We start from the raw sequence: 17,360 nt of genomic DNA on the forward strand, positions 1-17,360 counted from the left end.
TTACATTTTCTAAGTGTCCTGCCAATAAAACGCAGTCTTTGGATAGCCTTCCCCCACAACATTTTCTATGTGTTCCTTCCAATTTAAATTCTTCGTAATTGTAATACCTAGGTATTTAGTTGAATTTACGGCTTTTAGATTAGACTGATTTATCGTGTAACCGAAGTTTAACGCGTTCCTTTTAGCACTCATGTGAATGACCTCACACTTTTCGTTATTTAAGGTCAACTGCCACTTTTCGCACCATTCCGATATTTGTTCTAAATCGTTTTGCAGTTTGTTTTGATCTTCTGATGACTTTATTAGTCTATAAACGACAGCGTCGTCTGCAGACAAGCAAAGACGGCTGCTCAAATTGTCTCCCAAATCGTTTATATAGATAAGGAACAGCAAAGGGTCTATAACACTACCTTGGGAACGCCAGAAATGACTTCTGTTTCACTCGATGACTTTGCGTCAGTTACAACGAACTGTGACCTCTCTGACAGGAAATCACAGATCCACTCAGATAACTGAGACGATATTCCATAAGCATGCAGTTTGGCTACGAGCCGCTTGTGTGGTACAGTGTCAAAAGCCTTCCGGAAATCCAGAAATACGAAATCGATCTGAAATCACTTGTCAATAGCACTCAGCACTTTATGTAAATAAAGAGCTAATTGTGTTTCACAGGAACGATGTTTTCTAAACCCATGTTGACTGTGTGTCAATAGACCTTTTTCTTCGAGGTAATTCATTACGTTCGAATACAATGTATGTTCTAAAATCCTGCTGCATATCGACGTTAACGATTAGGTCCTGTAATTTAGTGGATTACTCCTACTATCTTTCTTGAATATTGGTGTGACCCGTGCAACTTTCCAGTCTTTGGATATGGATGTTTCGTTGAGCGAACGGTTGTATATGATTGTTAAGTATGGAGCTAATGCATCAGCATACTCTGAAAGGAACCTAATTGGTATACAGTCTGGACCAGAAGACTTGCTTTTACTAAGTGATTTAAGTTGCTTCACTACTCGGAGGCTATTTACTTACGTTACTCATGTTGGCAGCTGTTCTCGATTCGAATTCTGGAATATTTACTTCGTCTTCTTTTGTGAAGGCATTTCGGAAGGCTGTGTTTAGATACTCTGCTTTGGCAGCACTGTCTTCGATAGTATCTCCATTGCTATCGCGCAGAGAAGGCATTGATTGTTTCTTGCCGCTAACATACTTCACATATCGACCAGAATCGCTTTGGGTTTTCTGCCAGGTTTCGAGACAAAGTTTCGTTGTGGAAACTGTTATAAGTATCTCGCATTGAAGTCCGCGCTAAGTTTCGAACTTCTGTAAAAGATCGCCAATCTTGGGGATTTTTCGTCTGTTTAAGTGTGGCATGTTAGTTTCGTTGTTTCTGCCACAGTGTTCTAACCTGTTTTGTGTACCAGGGAGGATCAGCTCCTTCATTTATTAATTTATTTTGTATAAAGCACGCAATTAAAAAAAAGAAAGAAAAGTACGTTGCGTTTACCTAAGGAAGTACCCGTAGCCTGCATAAATTTCACTATTATCAATACCATCTCTGTGCGACATTTCCTAGCACTACCGCGCAGATTCTGCGCGCAGCGTGCTGTCAAACGTGGCGCGTCCGCCATCCGCCGACGCTCTTTTGTCTGCAGCGAGCGCGGCAGCCGCCACGTTGGTTTGAGCGCGCGAACGCAGTCCAGTGGCCGCCGCAGGCATCTCCCGGCTGGACGCTGTCAACACATAACCTCAACATCCGGCGCGCCGGCCGGTCACACCAACGCATTTCATATTAATTGCGGGTGAGTAACATTTAGTAAATCCTTCATCTCTTCGACACAAAATGCTTTATAATGGTAAATTTTCTTTTATAACTTGGCTGCGTGTTTCGGAGTATTACACCTCCACTTCAGGTGGACGTATTTATCATTAGAACATCATGAATTTAGTTTTCGCATACGCAGCTTCTAGGACGGCCTGTAAATGGCCTGGAAAGACGAAACCTATATAGCTCGTGAACTGTTCGATACTTTGTGCTTAGAAGTGTTTTGTGTGTTTCAGATTATATCCGTGGCAATCCCTATTAAACTTCAACTAAAATATTCGTAGTCCATTCATTCTACTAATCTGTTCCATGTGTACTTGACTAGAGGAAATATTTAGTGTCGTTTTAGAGAAAATACAGCTGAAGTTCTGTACTGTGGTGGCCTGAATGAAAAATTTGACTGGTGATAAGGTGGCTCACGGTTCTGACGAAAGCGGTCAACCGCTGGAAAATAGTCAAATACTATTATCTGAAGAACTCATGCTAAGGATTCCAACTATAATAGCTTGTCCACCATTCCGAATGATAAGTATGTTTTACAACGAGCCAAAATAAACTGAAGAATCTCATCGACATGTCTTAAATATTCACTATCATGGATATTAATTCCTACATTTTGATTTCTTATTGTTTAACATATATTCACAATACGTTGCTCACTTCATACAGATCGTTCGCTTTCAATTTCAGATCTGGAAAATTGCCTGTTCTCTAATTCGACCATTCTTTTTAAAGCTGAAAATGTAATCCTGAACAACATCACTTCAGTCTTCTATAACATATAGTATTCCAGCAGTATTGTTTGGATAAAGTTAATTTCCAGGTTATCTGGGGCTATGGTAAAGCTCTTTGCTGTATTCTGCTTTTGTTATATCTTCCACGGAGAGCTCCGGCGCCTTGAGTGTCCGCCAGAGGACGGTTCCTCGCAAGCTGGCTGTCCCTGAGTCTGAAATTATCTTCCATATGGAGGCAGTCTGCCGAAGCAGGGTCCCCACTTACAGTCTACACGCATGATCTGCATACATACTGTGACGCCAGGTGGCTGTAATCAATGTGAAAAGAAACGGTTTTCTCACCAACTAAGGCGATGAGTGGAGACTAATACAAAATGCCTCGTAAGGTTTTTCTATTTCTTATATTCTTAGTGAGATGGCTTACTTTAAGTAGGAGTGTACATAATCAAAATGCCATTCGCACGCAGTATGGATATTCAGTCGAAATATACGGGTTGCTTACAAAAATGGTTCAAATGGCTCTGAGCACTATGGGACTTAACATCTGAGGTCATCAGTCTCCTAGAACTTACAACTACTTAAACCTAACTAACCTAAGGATATCACACACATCCATGCCCGAGGCAGGATTCGAACTTGCGACCCGTGGTCACGCGGTTCCAGACTGCAGCGCCTACAACCGCACGGCCACTTCGGCCGGCTGGTTGCTTACACCAAAACAAGAAAAAAAGTATATGAACGTGGCCTAAAATGCTTACCTTAAGAGCTATGACCAATTATTCGTCTTCCATATTATGAAACAGAGCTCTTCTACCGCAAGGTCTCTGTTTTCCATATTTTGGTAGGAGCTGGTATGGATCAAACCAAGAAAAAAATGGCCAGTGGACATGGGGTGTAAAATGTATACTGTAAGTGCTGTGAATATTTGTTCATTTCCGCAACTGTGAAACACATCTCTTCTACTGAATAAGTTCAAATGGGTCAAATGGCTCTGAGCACTATGGGACTTAACATATGAGGTCATCAGTCTCCTAGAACTTACAACTACTTAAACCTAACTAACCTAAGGACATCACACACATCCATGCCCGAGGCAGGATTCGAACCTGCGGCCGTAGCAGCAGCGCGGTTCCGGACTGAAGCGCCTAGAACTGAATAAGTGCCCATAGACCTTAAGGTATGCATTTTATAGTCCGTGTTTATTAAAAAGTTTTCTTGTCTTGGTCTGTACTACCTCCTCCCAAAATGTGCAGGGTAAAGAACTTGAAGCAAAAGAGGTGTATTTCATAGCATCGAAGATGAACGACTGCTCAACAACTCTTAAGATATGATTTTAGAGCCAATATTCACTGGAATTTTGGTTTTGGTGTAAGCTGCCTGTCCCTAAAGCTTGTCGGTGTTTCTTTGGAACACCATGTATACAAAGACTTAATGTTTTCTGCGTCATATCAAAAGAATGATAGTTATTCGCCTATTTCTATAATATTTTCTGCTGTTCGTAGCCGGATATGTGCAAAATGGGTATTTCAGTATGGAAGAGGCCCACCTAATGACTTTCCTTATAACGAAGGCGTATATGAAACCAGTATTACATCATACATCTATTCACGTCAAAAGGAAATTTGTCCGTTTAAATGCTTGTTACCCATTAATACTAGTGTATCCAATACATCACGCGATTTAGAAAATGCGAGAAGCATACGTATGGGAACACTTCAGATTCGAGAACAAGTGTCGAGATCGCCATATGGCAGAGATCCCCAAGAGTCCTTGAGTGGTAGAAGAGTCGGCGTGGTCTGGATTCTAGACCACAGGAGCAGTGTCGTCTGAGCGTCAGGCGAGCCCTTGAAGCCTGAACTTCAGGTTGCCGAGGCAAAAGCAGTGCCGGGCGCTGCTCGGCCAGCCACTTCTCCACAATCTGTGAACCTAATGCTGGCTGCTTTGTCATTCAGATTACGACGAGGTCGCCACCGTTGACCTCTGAGGAGACTTTTGGTGACGCATTACATCGAGAGCACACTCATCTTTAGCTTTCGAACCATATAAGTGGCCCCGACAGTAAACTGACACACCTTTTCATTATACCGTTCTTTCAATTAAGTTTAAGGCTTAACGAGCAACGTAAATTCTACGCAGCATAGCAGTTCCTTAACACATTACTATGCATATCATACGGCAGCTTGGAAATGCTCCTTTCGAGAATGCACGGTCAACACAGTCTGCGTCCTTTGTTCAGCGCAGTGCGCCACTGCGGCACGCGGTTACTTGGAAGCGAAGCTGCCTCTTATTGTCCCCCCTAGAAGCTGACGCTGTCAAACCTGCAGTTCAAAGGAACACAGCTGCTGATAATGTCTTGGGTCGGCTGCTGACTAGTGGCGCGTCGGTGGAACGTCACAGCATCCCTTGCCGTGCATGTCGTAATCAGTTTATGGTGTGTAATAAACAGCCGAATGAACGGACGAATTGTTGCAGCTGTTTTCATGCCAACGTGAGTATGCTTCTATTTACGCGACAAATTCGGATGAAAGATATATCTCGCACAGTCGGTCGCTACTAGCGATGTGGCGGATGGAGTAGCTGACTCGAAAAAAATCGAAGGATATCTACTGATATTTACAATTTTTGGCCGTAACCAACGTTAACTAACAGACAATGTGTTTAATATGCCCACATCTACATGGTTACTCTGCACTTCACACGTAAGTGCGTGGCAGAAGGTTCATCGAACCATTTTCGTACTACTTCTTTACCATTCCACTCACGAATGACGCGTGGGAAGAAGGAACACCTAAATCTTCCCGTTAGAGCTCTGATTTCTCTTATTTTATTATGATGATCATTTCTCCCTACGTAGGTGGGTGTCAAAATATTTTCGCATTCGGAAGAGAAAGTTGGTGATTGACATTTCGCAAATAGTTCTCACCGCAAAGAAAACCGCCTTTGTTTCAATGACTGCCACCCAAACTCGCGTGTCATATCAGTGACACTCTCACCCCTACTGCGCGATAACACGAAACGGGCTGCCCTTCTTTGCACTTTTTCGATGTCCTCCGTCAATCCTACCTGGTAAGGATCCCACAAAGCGCAGCATTGTTCCAGCAGAGGCTGGCCAAGTGTAATGTAGGCTGTCTCTTTAGTGGGTTTGTCGCAACTTCTAAGTGTTCTGCAAACACAGCGCAGTCTTTGTTTAGCCTTCCCTACAATATTATATATGTGGTCTTTCCAGTTTAAGTTGCTCGTAATTGTAATTCCAAGGTATTTAGTCGAACTGACAGCCCTCTGATTTGTGCGATTTATCGTATACCCAAAATTTATCGAATTTATGTTAGTAGCCATGTGGATGACCTCGCACTTTTTTTTGTTTACTGCCAATTGCCACTTTTCGGACCATACAGAAATTCTCTCTAGATCATTTTGTAATTGGAACAGATCGTCTGATTATTTTACTAGACGGTAAATTACAGCATCATCTGCAAAGAATCCAAGGGGGCTGCTCAGATTATCACCTAGATCATTTATGTAAATCAGGAACAGCAGAGGGCCTATGACACTACCTTGAGGAACGCCAGATATCACTTCTGTTCTACTCGATGATTTACCGTCTATCACTACGAACTGTGATCTCTGTGAGAGGAAATCACGAGCCGGTCGCCGTGGCCGAGCGGTTCTAGGCGCTTCTGTACGGAACCGCGCTACTGCTACGATCGTAGGTTCGAATCCTGCCTCGGGCATGGATGTGTGTGATGTCCTTAGGTTAGTTAGGTTTAAGTAATTCTAAGTGTAGGGGACTGATGACCTCAGATGTTAAGTCCCATAGTGCTCAGAGCCATTTGAAACATTTTAACCATTTTGAAATAACGAATCCTGTCACACAACTGAGACGATGCTCCATGTGCACGCAATTTGATTAATAGTCGCTTGTGAGGAACGATATCAAGGCCTTTTGAAAATCTAGGAATATGGAATCGATCTGAGATCCATTGTCGACAAAACTCATTACTTCATGGGAATAAAGAGCGCAAGTGATACAGAGTTGCGATAGTTGAAAGAATATGCGTAACTGTGAGCAACATAAGGTCCCCGACTGGACCTGATTGTATGCCAGCGGGAAGCTCTTAAAGGAAGAAGTGAGAAATTCATGACACATAGATGAACTCATTTTCAAAATCTGTAACGAAGAAAAATTGCTTCCTGATATCATATATACTCTGGTGGTTCCCATATTTCAGACGGGAGATGACTACGCGGAATGTAGTTGCTGTCTGGTTTAAAAATTTCTCGCAAATCGCGCCATGCCCTTTGTGGAAAAATTACTACTAAAGTGTCATCGCGGCTTCAGACCTTCTAGAGGAACCACAGATACGGTTTTTCACATAAACGTATTGCCATCTTGAAATTGACCGACACAGATATGACAGCAGCTACCCTCGGCAACGACTTTTCTGGTGACTCATTCCATATCAGTACCGGTGTTAAGCAACGGTGTGTGATTGCCCCCACGTTATTTTGCTTGTTTGTTGCCGCTGTCCTGCAGTTATTCAATCTTCCCCCAGAAATACGGGTAACTTACAGGATGGATGGAAAATTTTTAATAAAGGGAAGGATCCTAACATGTCCTGCAGCAGTAGTTGAGTTGCAGCATGCTGATGACATTGGAGTTGTTGTCCAGTCTGTAGGAGAACTGTGCTGGAGCATCCTTTGCCAGACTAAGATCTCGCGCATTTGACAACCACGATGTCAATGCTGCACCAAATATGCCCGTATAAAAATCAGTTATAATTTCCAACCTGCTTTATGGATCTGAATCTTGTAATGTTACTGACGACACCTTAAAAAGTGGGAGAAAATTACTAGCAGTGCCTGAGAATGATTCCGCGTATAACAAGGCAAGATAGAAGTACAAATGTCGGCGTCCTTGAAGAGGCATATAGCCAATACACAAGCGATGGATTTGAGTCGATACTTACGATAGACAGGGCATGCAGTCCGCATGCCCGATAACCGCATTCAAAAACAAGAGTTTTACTTTGGATTAACAGTTGGCAAACAATGTGTGGGAGATCATAGGAAACAATTTAAGGACATAGTAAAGCCTACAATGAAGATATGTCACATTAGTGTTAACAGCTGAGAGACATCAGCCTTTGACCTTTCATCCTAGAATCGCGGGGCTCTTCCTATTGGAGAAGACACTTCATGAAACAATGAAACAAAAAGACTGAGACTAAGGTACCAAGAGCTAAATGTTGTCTTCATCAGAGTACGTGCTCTTCATCAGAGTAGATGGTGAAAACATTTCGAAACAGACAAAAAGTTGATGGTTGAAACGTATCGATACTATTCATTGTCACCAGGATGCATTTGTTGTTCGCGGTCGACCAACCGAGCGAAGTGGCGCAGTAGTAAGAACCTGGAATCACACTCGGGCGAACGGCAGTTCAAATACACGTCAGCCCAACCAGATGTAAGTTTTCCGTGGTTTTCCTGAAACAATCAAGGCAACTGTCGGTCTCCAATGACATCTCGTCGACAGGACTTTCAACCCTTCGGATCAACATCGAACACACACACACACACACACACACACACACACACACACAAAACACTCTGTGTAATGGGTGTCTCAGCTCTGACTAATCTTATGTTTCGTTATTGTTTAAGAACCACTCGGGGCACTCTCAAACGCGAGCTAATTTTTACATCTACGTTACTGGCAAATTATCCACCGTCCGAGGCTCCTTTATAACTGCTGTGGTGCAATAAACATCATGAATATCGACGGTCAGTGTACTTCGATGCACTTTGCAGCTGGTGTCTGAAGAAACAAAGAAGTTACATGCAGTGAAAAAGAAAATTTATTGGCCTCCCCCTGCCATTTTTCAACATTGTCATCTCTTACGTAAATCTGTTTTATCCGACTTTTTTCCTGTGCGTATATTCCATCTCCGAAGAATAATTCTGGAAGGTCTGCAGCATGCCTTTCTAAAGAAGTCACAGCTGTACTACATTTAGTCACTTTTTCTTGTAACGACAGGTGACAGAACGTGCCAAAGCTAGTACAGAGGGTTGCTGTAGGACATTTCACACTTCAGAGCTGTAGTTTGACGACCAGAAGCCTTATATAGGCACGTGATTTCTATAATGAAACAGGAATGTTTGCAGTCCAGATCTCATCTCGCGTATATTTCATCAAGTTGGCTTGGAATACATATACAGTATTTGCCAATAACTATTTTACTCATTGCAAAGTAATCGTTTAGAGGAAAATACTTTTATTTCAGTTTCGTTCCTGTCCTCTGCACTATATAATCGGTGATAATATCACTTGTATCCTTTTTAAAGTGGTCTAAACATCATTGGGAAATTTTCGCTCTTGCATTTGATAATTATTCACTAAATCTGAGATTTTTTCATGTAAAAGTACGGTACCCCATTTTTACTATGCCTTTGGAGTCAGCCAGGAGTATTTCGCACACCTGTATAACCGGTCGTACAATATCACATTGTACAGTTTCTCGACGTTTCTATGTCTTTCTTCGCATGAATTATCTTGAAGAGAAGTACGGCAGGTTATAATTCAGCCACTCATTTCCTAAACATTGCAATCGATGTAACAGATTTCAAGTAAAACTTCATAATTTCGGATAAAGAGCAGTTTGCGATAAACCGTTCGAAACAAAGAATTTTGTCTTGGGTATAAATAACCGCTTCATCTGTATTTTGGTCCTTTATTACTGTACCACTGCCGGTTTCGTGACATTAAAGCCACATCGTCAGATGACATACGATTAAAACATTAGTGCAGAAAAGACTAGGAATCTTTTTTCCCAACAATCTGTCCGTCAGATTCAAAACACCGCTAAAAGACGGTATGTCATGGGTTAAAAACTGCCAAATTCCAATATAGTGGATGAGTCCAAAACAAATCATATCACAGTGGTGACGGCACTATGTTCCAGCGTATCCATTTGATGAATCGTTTAAATTGTTGCTCATCTTGTACCAGTACAACAAAAGCAAAATTTGACACCAATGCCATGGTTGCGTGGCGGGGTGCAAAAGGATACATATAGGCGTACCGTTAGTGGAACAACATCGGAAGGGTATCTGTGGAGAAACCAGACTAACAGGTTTCACGCGAACAGATTGAATGATTGACTGGTATGGACTTCTTAACATTAGGAATTAAAATGTTGGTACTGCGGCATGACTGAAAAGTAGGAGAAACTACAATCACTAAATTTTCGGAAGATTTTTTGCGTTACTGTACGGTTTAATGGTGATGGTATTTTGAGTAAAATATTCCGGAGGTAAAGTATTCTTTCATCTGTATCTTCGCGCATGGGCCACACAACAAAAACCTGTGATTTTAAAGTTATCTGAGGGAGTGTTATCCTTCGATGACACACAGGATATGAAATTTGATTTATGAAACAAAAAATATAAAAATACAGAATGTAAAATAAGTGAGTAGGAAAGAACAACACAATTTGTTAATATAATCAGATGACTACGCGTTATCAACACAGTATCAAGTACGGCAACACCGAGGTATGTTTAATAAGGAACAGGATAATATGAATGCGGCTAGGTTACTACAAACCACATAGTTAAAGGATTATCGTAGCCAAGACGGATAAAAAGCCACGATCGACTATCGTAGGAAAGATGTATATATACGTAAAACTTCTGCATATGATGCAGAGATTGAAAAAAAAAAAGTATGATGAGATACAAGAAATAATTAGATACTTTGAGGGCGATAACAATTTATTTTGATAGGGGGACTGGAAATCAATACTGAGAAAAGGAAGAGAAGAAAAAATTGTAGGACAACACGGACTGGCAGGAAATAATGGAAGTAATGAAAGAGGATCCAGACGATATAATTTTGCACAAGCCACAATTTAATCATTAGAAGCACTTGAATTAAGCTGACGAAAGGTTATATTCTTGGAAAGAACTTGGGACACTGGAAGGTTTCAGATGTTTTATAAATCTCTGTTTCAGCATTATTTAAAACAGATTTTAAAATGAAAACATTCCCAGGAGCGGATCTATTCTCCGGCCATTATATATTATTTATGTAAGGCAGATTAAATCTGATGAAATTGCAGAAAGGTAAGGAACCATATAACCTGGGTAAGTTGAAACAAATAGAAATCGCTGAGAGTTTTAAAGAGAGCATTAGGCAATGGCTCACTGAAGCAGGGCAAAAAGAATACACTGGAAGAGGAATGGGTTGTTCTGACAGCTGAATTTGCGACAGTAACAGAGGAACAACTAGGGGAAAACACAGGACGTTGTAGAAACAGTTCATAGCACGCGGGGTATGAAATTTAATTGATGAAAGAAAAAAAATATAAAAATGAAACTGATGAAAGAAACAAAATGGAATATAGACGACTGAAAGGACGACTGATAAGTAGTACAAAGCAATAAAACAGGAATGGCAAGAGGTGAACTGCAAACCTGTAGAAGCATGCATGACTCACGAGAGACAGACGTCGTATGCAGGAAAATTAAAAAAAAAAAAAAACCTGGATTAGCAGCAGTAAAAACATAGAGTTCATATAGTAAACTAATACCCAGCAGACGATGAAGGCTGAAAAGTCGAGAAGGATAATAGCTCTAAAAAGCAAATAAACCTGAAGATATTATGGAAAGGGACGAAACGGGAAAAGATGAGAATGAACATGCGGTACAACAAGAAGAATTTGCCAGAACACTAAAGGATCTAAGTCGAAATAAGACACCAGGAGTAGACGACATGCACTGAGAATTGTTAAGATTCTTGGGTAAAACAACCATGATAAAATTGAAACTTCCTGGCAGATTCATGTCGGCGCACACTCAGTTGCAGAGTGAAAATTCTCATTCTGACATGATAAAATTGTTCTGTCTGGTAAACAGGGTGGATGAGACAGGCGGAATACTCTCAGACTAACATAACTGTAGTAATCCTAACGTCAAAGAACGCTGTTGCTGAAAGGTGTAAGTGTTACCGAACCATCAATTTAATTAATTTTTTTTTTCATCAGTCTTCTGACTGGTTTGATGCTGCGGCCCCCACAAATTCCTCTCCTGTGTCATCCCCTTCATCTCAGTACTACTTGCAACCTGCATCCTCAATTATTTGCTGGATGTATTCCAATCTGTCTTTCTCTAAAGATTTTGCCCTTTACAGCTCCCTCTAATACAATGGAAGTCATTCCATGATTTCTCAACAGATGTCCTATCATTCTATCCCTTCTTCTTGTCAGTGTTCTCCACATTCCTTTCCTTTCCTCTCCGATTCTGCACAGAGCCCCCTCATTCCTTTTCTTATCAGTCCTCCTAATTTTCAATACTCGTATGTAGCACATCATCTCAAATGCTTCAATTTTCTTCTTTTCCGATGTTCCCACAGTCCATGTTGAACTACCGTACAATGCTGGGCTCCAAACGTACATTCTCGGAAATTTCTTCCTCAAATTAACGCCTATGTTTGATATTAGTAGACTTCTCTTGGCCAGGAATGCTCTTTCCTCCAGTGCTAGTCTGCTTTTGATGTCGTCCTTGCTCCGTCCGTCATTGGTTATTTTGCTGCCTAGGTAGTAGAAATCCTTAACTTCATCTACTTCGCGACCATCAATCCGGATGTTAAGTTTCTCGCTTTTCTCATTTCTACTACTTCTCATTACTTTCTTTTTTCGATTTACTCTCAGTCAATATTCATCACTCATTAGATTGTTCGATCCATTCAGGAGATCATGTAATTCTTCATTTTCACTCAGGATAACAATGTCATCAGCAAACAATATCATTGATGTCCTTTTACCTTGAATTCCACTTTTGAATCTTTCTTTTATTTCCATCATTACATCTTGGGTGTACAGACTAAACAGTAGGAGCGAAATACCGCATCCCTGTCTTACACCCCTTTTAAACCGAGCACTTCGTTCTTGGTCGTCCAGTCTTATTATTCCCTCTTGGCTCTTGTACATATTGTATATTAGCCGTCTCTCCCTATAGCTTATCCCTATTTTTCTCAGAATTTCAAACATCTTGCTCCATTTTACATTGTCGAACGTTTTTTCCGGTTGACAAATCCTATGAACGTCTCTTGATTTTTCTTTAGTCTTGCTTCCATTATTAACCGCAATGTCAGAATTGCCTCTCTCGTGCCTTTACTATTTCTAAAGCCAAACTGATCGTCATCTAGCGCATCCTCAAGTTTCTTTCCCATTCTTCTGTATATCATTCTTGTAAGCAACTTGGATGCATGGGCTGTTAAGCTGATTGTGCGATAATTCTTGCACTTGTCAGCTCTTGCAGTCTTCGGAATTGTGTGGATGATATTTTTCCGAAAGTTAGACTGTATGTCGCCAGACTCGTACGTTCTGCAAACAAACGTGAATAGTCATGTTGTTGCCACTTCCCCCTTTGATTTTAAACATTTTAATGGAACGTTATGTATCCCTTCAGCCTTATTTGATCTTAATTCCTCCAGAGTTCTCTTAAATTATGATTCTAATACTGGATCCCCTATCTCTTCTAAATCGACTCCTGTTTCTTTTTCTATCACATCAGCCAAATCTTCCCCCTTATACAGGCTTTCAATGTACTCTTTCCACCCATCCGCTCTCTCCTCTGTATTTAACAGTGGAATTCCCGTTGCACTCTTAATGCTACCACCCTTGCTTTTAATTTCACCGAAGGTTGTTTTGACTTTCCTGTATGCTCAGTTTGTCCTTCAACAACCATTTCTTTTTCGATTTCTTCACATTTTTTTCATGCAGCCATTTCGTCTTAGCTTCCCTTCACTTCCTATTTATTTCATTTCTCAGCGGCTTGTATTTCTGTATTGCTGAATTTCCCTGAACAGTTTTGTACTTTCTTCTTTCATCCATCAACTGAAGTATTTCTTTTGTTACCCATGGTTTGTTCGCATTTATCTTCTTTGTACCTATGTTTTTTCCAGCTTCTGTGATTGCCCTTTTTAGAGATGTCCATTCCTCTTCAACTGTAGTGCCTACTGAGCTATTCCTTATTGCTGTATCTATAGCCTTAGAGAATTTCAAGCCTATCGCGTCATTCCGTAACACTTCCGCATCCCACTTCTTTGCTTATTGATTCTTCCTGACTAATCTCTTAAACTTCAGCCTACTCTTCATCACTACTACATTGTGATCTGAGTATATATCTGCTCCTGCGTATGCCTTACAATCCTGTATCTGGTTTCGGAATCTCTGCCTGACCACGATGTAATCTAACTGAAATCTTCTCTTACCACACGGTCTTTACCAAGTATACCTCTTCCCCGTGTGATTCTTGAACAGAGTATTCGCTACTATTAGCTTAAATTTATTACTGAACTCAATTAGTCTTTCTCCTCTCTCAATCCTTGTCCCAAGCCCATATTCCCCTGAAACCTTTTCTTCTATTGCTTCTCCGTCAACTGCATTCCAATCCCCCGTGACTATTAGATTTCCATAATGTGTTGAAACGATGTTATAAGATGAATATCAACAAAAGTAAAACAAGGATAATTGGGTGTAGTTGAATTAAATCAGGTGATGCTGGGAAATTAGCTTAGGAAATGAGACGCTAAATGTAGTATACGAGTTTTGCTACTTGTCCAGCAAAGTAAGTGGCGGTAGCAGCTATAAAGTGAATATACATGCTGACCGGTAGTAGCACGAAAAACATTCCTGGAAAAAATAGCTATTCTAAAGTCGATGTTTTTGACATCTGTTGCTACAGAAGAATGCTGGATGTCAGGTAGACTGCGTAACTAATGAAGAGGTACCGAACAGAATAAAAAATTTAGAGCACAACCTTACTAAACGAAGGGCTACACCGATTAGATACATAAAGGGTTATCAAGGAATAGTTACTTTGGTAAAGGAGGTTAGTGTAAAAGTTAGACATTATAGAAAGAGACCAGCTCTTGAATACTGTAACCAGTTTCAAGAGGATCTGGTCCTCAGCTTGTAATATCCGACTCATAAGCAGATATAAAATTCCTCAACGCATTGTTGGCAAACGTGCATTGTTAATTTGAACTGATATTCCGACTATGCTTCAGTCGTGTGTTGAATTTATTATTCTGCGAACGTCATTGTTTCATTTCTGCGGTAGTATTTTTTACTTGCACACACACGTCAGTCACATCGTCTCACAGTCAGATATTACTGTAAAGGTAAGAATTTTCCTCGGTCTGTAGCAGGGTGCGATTTGTGCTTTTACCAGTGGGGGGGATGTCTCAGGGGGTTAGTAGAATATATATGTTACTAGCTTGGACCGTGGCATTACGCATGGTTAAACAGCTATTTATAAATATCTGTTAATGCCGAAACTCACTATTGACGCGTATGTAGTATCAGAAAAGCCATCACTTGTTATATCTTTAAAAGTATATTATAGGTAAAGTTTATTTACAAAATCATCTACATATGGGTACAGATATATGAGGGGAATTCAAAAAGTAGAGGCACATTTGTGAAAAGTTGCACTTATTCTGATGATAGAAAACTGAAACATATTAATAGTATTAATAGTAAGACTTATTAAAAACTTCCAGTGTTCGTCTCCACAAATTTAAATTATATGTAAAGTTTTACTCCAGTGCGTGGGAAATAAACATTCCAGGTTGGGATGCATAAACTAACACCAGAGGAGGGGATGGTCTGATGCAGAGGAGGGAAATCCCCCCAATCCCCCCCTGCAAATCGCACACTGGTCTGTAGATACTACTTTAAACGTGTACGATTTTTTCTGTTATACTCCTTACTTTCCAAAGATCTTTTTATTTACATATGCATATGGCTACTAATGGGGGGATACGTGATCCATCACAAAGAAGCAAAAGAATAGTACAGATGGCTTTAAAGCAATTTGAGGAGAGCGATGGTGTTCATCATTCAGTCGATTCTTGGGTTCCTGAAGAAAATCTCCTATCAGATTCAGACTATAACAGTAAATCTGAGATATATTTGAATGATTATCTCATCTCGTCCAAAAATAAGAAAAATAGTGTTGATGAATAGGGGAAATGATGACACTGAAACTGACATGCCTTACCATGGTAAGATGAACTATTTCACTAGGAGTTCCAGAGCACCCATTTGCGGCACTAAGACACCACACAAAAATATAATAAAAGTTAGATTGTCTTCATGGTTACGCCCTGCCAACCAGGTAACGGTCGACACCCAGAAGAAACATGGCCTTTGTTTCTCAACACCGAAATTTCGGATGACACTGTAGTACATATCAATTCGAAGCTGCAAGTCGTCAAGAATAAATTACAGAATCTTTCCTCCTCCAGTATGAAGATACAGAAAAAGCTGAAACAGAGACGGTGGCTCAGATGGATAGAGTGGTTGCCATGTAAGCAGGAGATCCCGGGTTCGCGTCCCAGTCGGAGCACACATTTTCAACTATCCCCGTTGATGTATATCAACGCCTGTTGCCAGCTTAGGGTTTGATTTAATTTTTATTTCATTCTAGAGCGCTGCATGGTCACTTCATATGGAGTGACAGATGGCTGCAGAGATTTGCACGGGCCAATAGACGTGCAACTGTTAAGCAACTCACAGTCCAGATGAACCAAGAGGCTACCGGCAGTGTCTCCTCAACGACCGTTCAGCCAACGTTGCTGCTTATGGATCTTCGCAGCAGGCGCCTTGTTTATGCCGTTCATCGGCGACGAGGAATGGAAATTTTACGCCAGGAACGGAGCTGGACTTCAACTGAGTGGCGGCGAGTGTCCTTTTCTGACGAGTCACGTTTTATGCTCCATCAGACTGAAAGAAAAAAACCTCCAACAATTGTCGGAAGGATCAAAGCCGGAGGAGGGAGCGTTATGGTCTGAAGAACGTTTTCATGGCATTCCCTGGGCCATCTCGTCATTCTGGAAGGCACAGTCGATCAACAACAGTATGCATCTATCCTTGAGAATCATTTCCACCTCTACATGCAGTTTGTTTCTTGGCATTATGGTATCTACCAGCATGACACCGCAATGTGTCACAAATCGCAGTGTATGTGCGTGGTTCGAAGAGCACCGTACTCTCCTGGCCACGAGACACCCCAGATTTAAACTCAATCGAGACCACCTCGATAGGGCTGCTCGTGCCATAGACTCTCAGCCGAGAAACCTAGCGCAGCTGGCCACTGCACTGGAGTCGGCAAGGCTCCAGATCTCTGTCGGTACCTTCCAGATCCTCACTGTCCTCCTTCCTGCACATCTCGCGGCGGTCCACGCAGCAAAGCTGGTTCCTCAGGCTTTTGACAGGTCGTTACATTAATGTTACTGACGAGTGTGTATGTGTGTAGATGACTTGTGCAATTCGTTCTGTGAACCTAAGCCCCTACAGCTTGACCTCGTTCAGTCCTGGCACGTGCAGTATCCAGCAATCGTACAACAATCTGCTCTAGAGTTTTCACTGGCTAATTCGTCATGTATTCCTGACTTGATGAAACTGTGCTACCGATCGTGACGGATCTCCATTCATCGCCATATGAGGGAACGTTCATTTCACAGCTAATGTACACGCCCCAGCTTCGCAACTCCCGTATCTCAAGACCTATTCAACGACTTTGCCATTTATTTCTCCACAGTAAGTGAATTATCTGTGAAAACGCACCCAGAAGAATGAATCGGACCTTAAGAAACAATGTTAATGTTGTTTCAAAACAGATTATAAACTCTTGAATCAGGGATTGCATTAGAAGTAACAATGTGCAGCTGACCTCTGTTTATAACTGTTGTAATGTAACAAGTAGTTCAGATGAAAGTTTTAAAATGATTC

The 17,360-nt window shown here is 41.1% G+C and overlaps 1 protein-coding gene across 1 annotated transcript in view; it reads left to right on the plus strand.

The window, feature by feature from the left end:
* Positions 1-1,683: 1,683 nt before the first annotated feature.
* The window catches only part of LOC126235970 (cytochrome P450 306a1), a 417,442-nt gene continuing 401,765 nt past the window's right edge, over positions 1,684-17,360 (plus strand). The window contains exon 1 of the mRNA XM_049944945.1: positions 1,684-1,805. The gene's annotated coding sequence lies outside the window, so the exon portion shown is untranslated. The remainder of the gene's footprint in view (positions 1,806-17,360) is intronic.

The sequence above is a fragment of the Schistocerca nitens genome, chromosome 1, assembly GCF_023898315.1.
Source record: "Schistocerca nitens isolate TAMUIC-IGC-003100 chromosome 1, iqSchNite1.1, whole genome shotgun sequence".
Taxonomy (NCBI): Eukaryota; Metazoa; Arthropoda; class Insecta; order Orthoptera; family Acrididae; genus Schistocerca; species Schistocerca nitens.